The sequence below is a fragment of the Triticum dicoccoides genome, chromosome 1A, assembly GCF_002162155.2.
Source record: "Triticum dicoccoides isolate Atlit2015 ecotype Zavitan chromosome 1A, WEW_v2.0, whole genome shotgun sequence".
Classification (NCBI taxonomy): domain Eukaryota; kingdom Viridiplantae; phylum Streptophyta; class Magnoliopsida; order Poales; family Poaceae; genus Triticum; species Triticum dicoccoides.
Genome location: NC_041380.1, coordinates 552320200 through 552329677, shown reverse-complemented (window position 1 = coordinate 552329677; position 9478 = coordinate 552320200).

The following is a 9478-nucleotide window of genomic DNA, read 5'->3' as shown; positions in this document are numbered from 1 at the left end:
AACCCCCCCTCGCCCGTGACCAGGGCGCCCGGTGCCAATGCCGTGCTTGACGCCCTCGTCCCCGTCGCCCACGCCGGAGCCTTACAGTCTCGTCCCTCTCCTCTCCCGCAAGCCCGAGCGTCGCCATGGCCGTGCCACCGTGAAGCTCGCGGCTACCGTGCCCCGTTCATCTCCCCACGTGTCCCCGAGCTTCTCTGGCGACTGCTGCTTCACCTGCACTGACTGGACTGAGCCGAGAACCCCTGCATCATCCCCAACGCCGTCATCATCAACCTGCGGCCGCCTGCATCGCCGCCATCGATTCGCTCCGGCAAGCCCTCCCCGAGCCCGCTCTCACACACCTGCAGGCTCACTGTGAGCCCCTCTTCCTTTCCCCTCTGCTTCCGTCGCTGGAACTGACCGCGCACCGCAACGCTGCTGCTGCTCGCCGGCCAACGCCGTCGACTGCGGCCCCACAATAGCCTGCTCGACGCCGTCGCCCGGTTCGGTCCCCGCCTCCGGCCGTGCTCCCCCTTCCTTCGCGCGTGTGCCCGCGCCCCACCTCACCGCACCGCCGCGACGCCCTCCCGCCCGAGCGCGCACGCCCCCGTCCACCGGCTGCTGCCCCTTGCCCCTCGTTCCTCACTGCGGCCACCTCTCCACCGGCCACGGCCAGTGCACCCTGGTCCGGCCATTGCCTCCCCATGGCCACCGGACCCTCCTGCTCCGGCGCCCTGCTGGGAACGCCCGCTCGGGCCGCGTCCTGCACCCGCGCCCGCTAAGCGGTGCCCGGTAGGCCTTCCCTGGGTCACAGACATGTGGGGCCCAGCCCCCAGAATGTTTTAGTAATAAAAAAAAAGAAAAGAAGAATAAAAAAAATAATATACAAAAATAATTATATAAACAATAATAATTAAATTAATTAATTAATTAAGGAATTAATTAAGTTAATTAATTATAATTAAATTAACCTAATCACTAATTAACATAATTAATTGTTAGTTAACTAAATCAGAGTACGACGAACGGGACCCACCTGTCAGGTTGACCAAGTCAACTGCTGACGCCATGCTGACGTCATGCTGACGTCAGCAAGCACTATTCCGGATAATGTTAATTTAAATAATTAATTAAAATCACAAAATGATTTAAATCTTTAGAAAATCATATCTTTTAATCCGTAACTCGGATGAAAATATTTTCAACATGAAAGTTGCTCAGAACGACGAGACGAATCCGGATACGCAACCCGTTCGTCCGCCACACACCCCTAACCTATCGAACTCGCAACCTTCCCCCTCCGGCTCCTCTGCCCGAAAACACGAAACACCGGGAATACTTTCCCGGATGTTTTCCCCCCTTCACCGGTATCACCTACTACCGCGTTAGGGCACACCGAACACCGCGTATTGCCTTGTTATATTTTGTGATGCTTTGTTTGCTCTGTATTCATTATTTCTTCCCCCTCTTCTCTCCGGTAGACTACGAGACCGACGCTGCTGCTGACCAGTTCGACTACGGAGTTGACGACCCCTCTCTCTTGCCAGAGCAGCCAGGCAAGCCCCCCCCCTTGATCACCAGATATCGCCTATTCTACTCTATACTGCTTGCATTAGAGTAGTGTAGCATGTTACTGCTTTCGTTAATCCTATTCTGATGCATAGCCTGACATTGTCGCTATATCTGTTGATACCTTACCTGCAATCCTATATGCTTAGTATAGGATGCTAGTTTATCATCATTGGCCCTACATTCTTGTCAGTCTGCCTTACTATATTATCGGGCCGTGATCACTTGGGAGGTGATCACGGGTATATACTATACATACATACATACTATACAGATGGTGACTAAAGTCGGGTCAGCTCATTGAGTACCCGCAAGTGATTCTGACGAGGGGGCTGAAAGGACAGGTGGCTCCATCCAGGTAGTGGTGGGCCTGAGTTCCCGACGGCCCTCGACTGTTACTTTGTGGCGGAGCGACAGGGCAGGTTGAGACCACCTAGGAGACAGGTGGGCCTGGCCCTGTTCGGCGTTCGCGGATACTTAACACGCTTAACGAGATCTTGGTATTTGATCTGAGTCTGGCTACGAGCCTATACGCACTAACCATCTACGTGGGAGTAGTTATGGGTATCCCGACGTCGTGGTATCAGCCGAAGCACTTCAGACGTCAGCGACGGAGCGGCGTGCGCCGAATTGGACTAGAACGCCACTAGGCTAGGTCTGCTTTCGGCCGCGTATGCAACGTGCAGGTGTGCTATGGGCGATGGGCCCAGACCCCTGTGCGCTTAGGTTTAGACCGGCGTGCTGGCCTCTCTGTTGAGCCTAGGTGGGGCTGCGACGTGTTGATCTTCCGAGGCCGGGCATGACCCAGGAAAGTGTGTCCGGCCAAATGGGATCGAGCGTGTTGGGCTATGTGGTGCACCCCTGCAGGGAAGTTAATCTATTCGAATAGCCGTGATCTTCGGTAACAGGACGACTTGGAGTTGTACCTTGACCTTATGACAACTAGAACCGGATACGTAATAAAACACACCCTTCCAAGTGCCAGATACAACCGGTGGTCGCTCTACCTCAGAGATATGAGGAGGGGATCGCCGGGTAGGATTATGATATGAGATGCTACTTGGAGATGCTACTTGGAGGACTTCAATCTACTCTCTTATACCTGTTGCAAGACGAAGGTGACCAGAAGCGTAGTCTTCGATAAGACTAGCTATCCCCCTCTTATTCTGGCATTCTGCAGTTCAGTCCACTGATATGGCCTCCTTACACATATACCCATGCATATGTAGTGTAGTTCCTTGCTTGCGAGTACTTTGGATGAGTACTCACGGTTGCTTTCTCCCCCCTTTTCCCCTTTCCTCTCTTCCTGGTTGTCGCAACCAGATGCTGGAGTCCAGGAGCCAGACGCCACCGTCGACGACGACCCCTACTACACCGAAGGTGCCTACTTCTACGTGCTGCCTGCTGACGACGACCTGGAGTAGTTTAGGAGGATCCCAGGCAGGAGGCCTGCGCCTCTTTCGATCTGTATCCCTGTTTGTGCTAGCCTTCTTAAGGCAAACTTGTTTAACTTATGTCTGTACTCAGATATTGTTGCTTCCGCTGACTCGTCTATGATCGAGCACTTGTATTCGAGCCCTCGAGGCCCCTGGCTTGTATTATGATGCTTGTATGACTTATTTTATTTGTAGAGTTGTGTTGTGATATCTTCCCGTGAGTCCCTGATCTTGATCGTACACATTTGCGTGCATGATTAGTGTACGATTGAATCGGGGGCGTCACAGTAAGGCTATTGAGTACAGATGGATTTTAAAAGGAAGACGGACAATGATGGTAAATGTCACCATTAAGAAAGCTCGACTTGTCGTTAAGAAGTTTCCCGACAAGTTCAAGGAGTTGACTGCGGTGAGACTTTCTCACTCGTAGCGATGCTAAGAGTCTGTTGGAATTATATTAGCGATTACTGCATTATTTATGAAATCTTGCAGATAGGATGTCAAAACATTGTTTCCTCGACGATTTTCTTGAGGAAAGGTTGTATGTGATACAACCGGAAAGTTGTTGTCAATCCTGAAAGATGCTAATAAGTATGCAAAGCTCCAGCAATCCTTCTAAGGACTGGAGTAAGCATCTCGGAGTTGGAATGTACGCTTTGATGAGATGATCAAAGATTTTGGGTTTATACAAAGTTTATGAGAAACTTGTATTTCCAAAGAAGTGAGTGGGAGCACTATAGAATTTCTGATGAGTATATGTTGTTGACATATTGTGGATCAGAAATGACGTAGAATTTCTGGAAAGCATATAGGGTTATTTGCAAAGTGTTTTTCAATGGAAAACCTGGATTAGGCTACTTGAGTATTAAGCATTAAGATCTATATGGATAGATCAAAATGCTTAATAGTACTTTCAAATGAATACATACCGTGACAAGATTTTGAAGGAGTTCAAAATGGATCGGCAAAGAAGGAGTTCTTGGCTGTGTTATAAGGTGTGAACATTGAGTAAGACTCGAAACCTGCCCGTGGCAAAATAGAGAGAAAGGACGAAGGTCGTCCCCTATCCTTTGGACGTAGGCTCTAAAGTATGCTATGCTGTGTACTGCACCTGAAGTGTGCCTTGCCATGAGTCAGTCAAGGGGTACAAGAGTGATCCAAGAATGGATCACAGGATAGCGGTCAAAGTTATCCTTAGTAAATAGTGGACTAAGGAATTTTCTCGATTATGGAGGTGGTAAACGAGTTTGTCGTAAAGGGTTACGCCGATGCAAACTTTGACACTAATCCAGATTATTCTGAGTAGTAAACTGGATTCGTATAGTAGAACAGTTATTTGGAATAGCTCCAAATAGAACGTGGTAGCTGCATCTAGGAGATGACATAGAGATTTGTAAAGCACACATGGATCTGAAAGATTCAGACCCGTTGACTATAACATCTCTCACAAGCATAACATGATCAAACCCAGAACTCATGGAGTGTTAATCACATGGTAATGTGAACTAGATTATTGACTCTAGTAAACTCTTTGGGTGTTAGTCACATGGGGATGTGACCTTGAGTGTTAATCACATATCGATGTGAACTGGATTATTGACTCTAGTGCAAGTGGGAGACTGTTGGAAATATGCCCTAGAGGCAATAATAAATTAGTTATTATTATATTTCCTTGTTCATGATAATCGTTTATTATCCATGCTAGAATTGTATTGATAGGAAACTCAGATACATGTGTGGATACATAGACAACACCATGTCCCTAGTAAGCCTCTAGTTAACTAGCTCGTTAATCAATAGATGGTTATAGTTTCCTGACCACGGACGTTGGATGTCGTTGATAACGGGATCACATCATTAGGAGAATGATGTGATGGACAAGACCCAATCCTAAGCCTAGCACAAAGATCGTGTAGTTCGTTCGCTAAAGCTTTTCTAATGTCAAGTATCATTTCCTTAGACCATGAGATTGTGCAACTCCCGGATACCGTAGGAATACTTTGGGTGTGCCAAACGTCACAACGTAACTGGGTGACTATAAAGGTGCACTACGGGTATCTCCGAAAGTGTCTGTTGGGTTGGCACGAATCGAGACTGGGATTTGTCACTCCGTGTGACGGAGAGGTATCTCTGGGCCTACTCGGTAGGACATCATCATAATGTGCACAATGTGATCAAGGAGTTGATCACGGGATGATGTGTTACGGAACGAGTAAAGAGACTTGCCGGTAATGAGATTGAACAAGGTATCGGGATACCGGCGATCGAATCTCGGGCAAGTATCGTACCGCTAGACAAAGGGAATTGTATACTGGATTGATCGAATCCTCGACATCGTGGTTCATCCGATGAGATCATCGTGGAACATGTGGGAGCCAACATGGGTATCCAGATCCCGCTGTTGGTTATTGACCGGAGAGTCATCTCGGTCATGTCTGCATGTCTCCCGAACCCGTAGGGTCTACACACTTAAGGTTTGGTGACGCTAGGGTTATAGAGATATTAGTATGCGGTAACCCGAAAGTTGTTCGGAGTTCCGGATGAGATCCTGGACGTCACGAGGAGTTCTGGAATGGTCCAGAGGTAAAGAATTATATATAGGAAGTGCTATTTCGGCCATCGGGACAAGTTTTGGGGTCACCGGTATTGTACCGGGACCACCGAAAGGGTCCCGGGGGTCCACCGGGTGGGGCCACCTGCCCCGGGGGGCCACATGGGCTGTAGGGGGTGTGCCTTGGCCTATATGGGCCAAGGGCACCAGCCCCAAGAGGCCCATGCGCCAAGAGATGAGGGAAAGGAAGAGTCCTAAGAGGGGAAGGCACCTCCGAGGTGCCTTGGGGAGGAGGGACTCCTCCCTTGGCCGCACCCTTCCTTGGAGGAATGGCCAAGGCTGCGCCCCCCCTCTCCCTTGGCCCTATATATAGTGGGGGAAAGGGAGGGCAGCAATACCTAAGCCCTGGCGCCTCCCTCTCCCTCCCATGACACATCTCCCTCCTCCCGCAGCGCTTGGCGAAGCCCTGTTGAAATCCCGCTACTTCCACCACCACGCCGTCGTGCTACTAGATCTCCATCAACCTCTCCTCCCCTCCTTGCTGGATCAAGAAGGAGGAGACGTCGCTGCTCCGTACGTGTGTTGAACGCGGAGGTGCCGTCTGTTCGGCGCTAGGATCATCGGTGATTTGGATCACGACGAGTACGACTCCATCAACCCCGTTCTCTTGAACGCTTCCGCGCGCGATCTACAAGGGTATGTAGATCCACTCCTCCCTCGTTGCTAGATGACTCCATAGATTGATCTTGGTGATACGTAGAAAATTTTGAATTATTGCTACGTTCCCCAACACCTATAACCTTTCTGCAGCCAGCAAGAAATCCTTTCTTAAGCACCAAAGCACATGCAAAACCTCTCAAAACATGCTCATCATCCTTCACATCATCTGTCAGTTTGATAGCAACAGTGCTACCTGGGTTAGTTCTCAGCAATTCCAATTGGTAGTCAAAAATCAAGGAATATTCTCCTTTGGTGGTATCTTTGTATTTCTCCATCACTAATTTTTTGGCTCTTTTGCATTGTGCAATAGTGACATCTGCAAACATGTCCTTCAAAACAGTTTGCTTCAAGTTTTCTAATTTCCATGTCGGATTTGCTTTTATAAGTGCTGCATACCTCTTAGAAATAACTACAGATGTCACTAGTTTGTTGTCTCTTTTTGGAATACAATGATGCTCATCTACAAATGTTGAGACTTGCAACCATTTGTGTCTAGTGGTCCTTGATGCATAAATGACCCACTTACATCCAGGCCAAGAACAGTAAGCTCTAACTTTGTCATGTTCATCTTTTCTGAACAACAAATGCATGTGAGTTTTAACTCCATAGGAAATCACTGCTTTCTTCATGTGCTCTCTGCTTCGGAAAACCATGCCAAGTTGAAAGTTGGGCTTTTCAGCTTTGCTATCAAACCTAGGCCACTTGCTCTTCCTTCTTACCATAGTGGTACCTCCTTCTCCATCACTTTCTTCATCATAAGAGAAATCATCCTCATCAGAGTCAAAATATGGAGTTTCAAAACCAGCATCCAAATCCTCATCAGATTTACATTGCACTTTATTGTCTTGCATTATAATTCCACTTCTTTGTCCTAGCTTCTTAGCTCTCTCATTCCTCCTAATCTCTCTTGCAAGTTTTCTCAGTTCCTCTGCCTCTGAATCCTCTCCGGAACTGCAATCAGGTATTGGTTCATAATCAGTATCCTCTTCATCTGATTTGTCAACAGGAGGTGCTTCTGTTGCCGGAACATGTTCGGTTGAAATCTCATGATCTGCACCAACTGTTGGAGCAACATGAGGTGCTTTTGTTGCTGGAACATGTTCAGTAGATTTTGCCACTGCCCTTCTTCTAATTTGCAACTTAGCAGGTATAGCAACTTCAGTTGCAGTAAAGTGTGCCTCCAACTTAGCAGCACTTGCACAAACTTCTCTCGGTGTTTCATGAGCAGATGATGCGCTGACTTGAGCACTTTCAGCAGGACTTGCCATCTTTTCAAGTAACATCTCATCGACCACTCCAGTGTCAATGACTTGCACACTAATAAGTGGTAATTTTGTCCCTCTCTGCCTAGAGTAAGTTTCTCCTACATTTACTGGCAATAGACCTGCACATATGTCAATCTGTTCATCACCTGCACATATGTCGAATTGCTCATCATTAGCAGATAACATGGTTTGGTCTGGTTGCATTTCTTTGTCATTGTCAAAGTGTTGCTGGATTGGCATGTCCAATTCTTCAACAAAAACATCAGCATAACTATCTATTGTTCCAATGTCCATCGTCTTCACCGACTCATCATCACACATGAACATAAGACCATCACTGACTTTTTTCCCTGGAGGCAACCAATGCAATTTGTAGGTGTAACTACCTCCGCAGTGACCTCTTTCCATCTGATGAATATCTTCTGCGGAGTTATATAATTCTTCATAGGACAAATCATCCCTTGGCATGATCATCTCTGCCATCAATTCCCCAACGTAATCCAGCTTTCCATCCACTTGCTGAAATGATCCATAATAATGAAACCTGACAAAGAAATTGTCCAATGGATCGGGACCAGGTGAACCTACAAATTGAGACACGAAGAACTATCATTCATAGAAAAAAATCTGTTGGATCTTTAGCTCTGACAATACACAAAAATTAAGAGAACTAACATTTACAATTTGGACTACAATTGTGATATACGAAGGCAACAAATTCAAACAAAAACACTTCATTCAGACAAGTATAACAGATAATTTACTATGGACTAACATGTTCAGTTCATTCAGACAAGAAAGTGCACTTTTCTCCTTAACCAAACAGGGTAATCATCTACAATAAATTCTCCTAGCAATGCAAGTTCATTCAGACCCATTTACTTTGCACGAGAGATACCAGCTTGTCCTACACCAAAATCTGCTAAAAAGTCACTCCTTTTCCCTAACAAAAACATCCCTTTTTTCATGAACGGAATAGGGCATCATCCAAAACGCACTTGAACAGAACAGGGCGCATCCAAAACACTACTTATCCCCCTAAATCCCTAGCATTGAGACGCCCCATTCCCCTCACCCGAGCCCACACCTCTGCGACGCACACGATCGTTCACTGGAGCTCGCGATTCCGCCGATGAACGACACCAGAAGCGAAGCAGAGCAGCAACGGAGATGGAGGCACACACACTTGGACACATGGTTTCGTTCCTTCGGCAACGGGCAAGCGGCAGATGACGGCGGCGAGGACGGATTGGGACGGCGGCGACGGCGGACAGCGCCCTAGCGAGAGAAAGAGGAGAGGCGATTCTAGAGGCGATGGCGCTCATGGAAAAAGAAAGAGAGGAAGGGGACGAGGTGATAAAGGAAAGAGAGGCAACTGACTAATGGGACCTTCTCAGCGTAATTTGCCCAGTTAGCGCGTAATCTGCATCATGGGGTACAAAACCGCTCTAGATTAGACAGAAACTACTCAAGGGGGTTATTAACCCGGTTTTAGTAATTTCAGGGTGTTATTTATCCCGGTTTTGAGTTCAGGGGGTTATGTATCCCAAAGAGTAGATTTGGGGGTGATTTGTATACTTCTTTCAACGGTATACTTAGTGGTGGCAGTCCTTAGTAATTTTCTGAACCTTTGATCAAATGGCTGCGGACTTTTCAACTTTATTGAATCAACGGATGTAACAATTGAAGTGACGTGCCTTCACGAGAAAACAGGAAAATCATCTTAGCGGGTTGCCCCTATTTAAGAGCATCTCCAACAGGCACGCCAAACTAGCGCCGCGTCACAAAATTCCCTATTTTAGCGTGCGCGCAACCAGAATAGTTGCTCCAGCGGGCGCGCGAAAACAGCGCGCGCGGCATACGTAGTCCAGCGCACGGGCCGAAACTCAATCGCGCGCCGCTTATTTGCTGCGCCCGCTCCCGCGCGCTGGACTCTCGCGCGCTTGCTCGCATCTCCC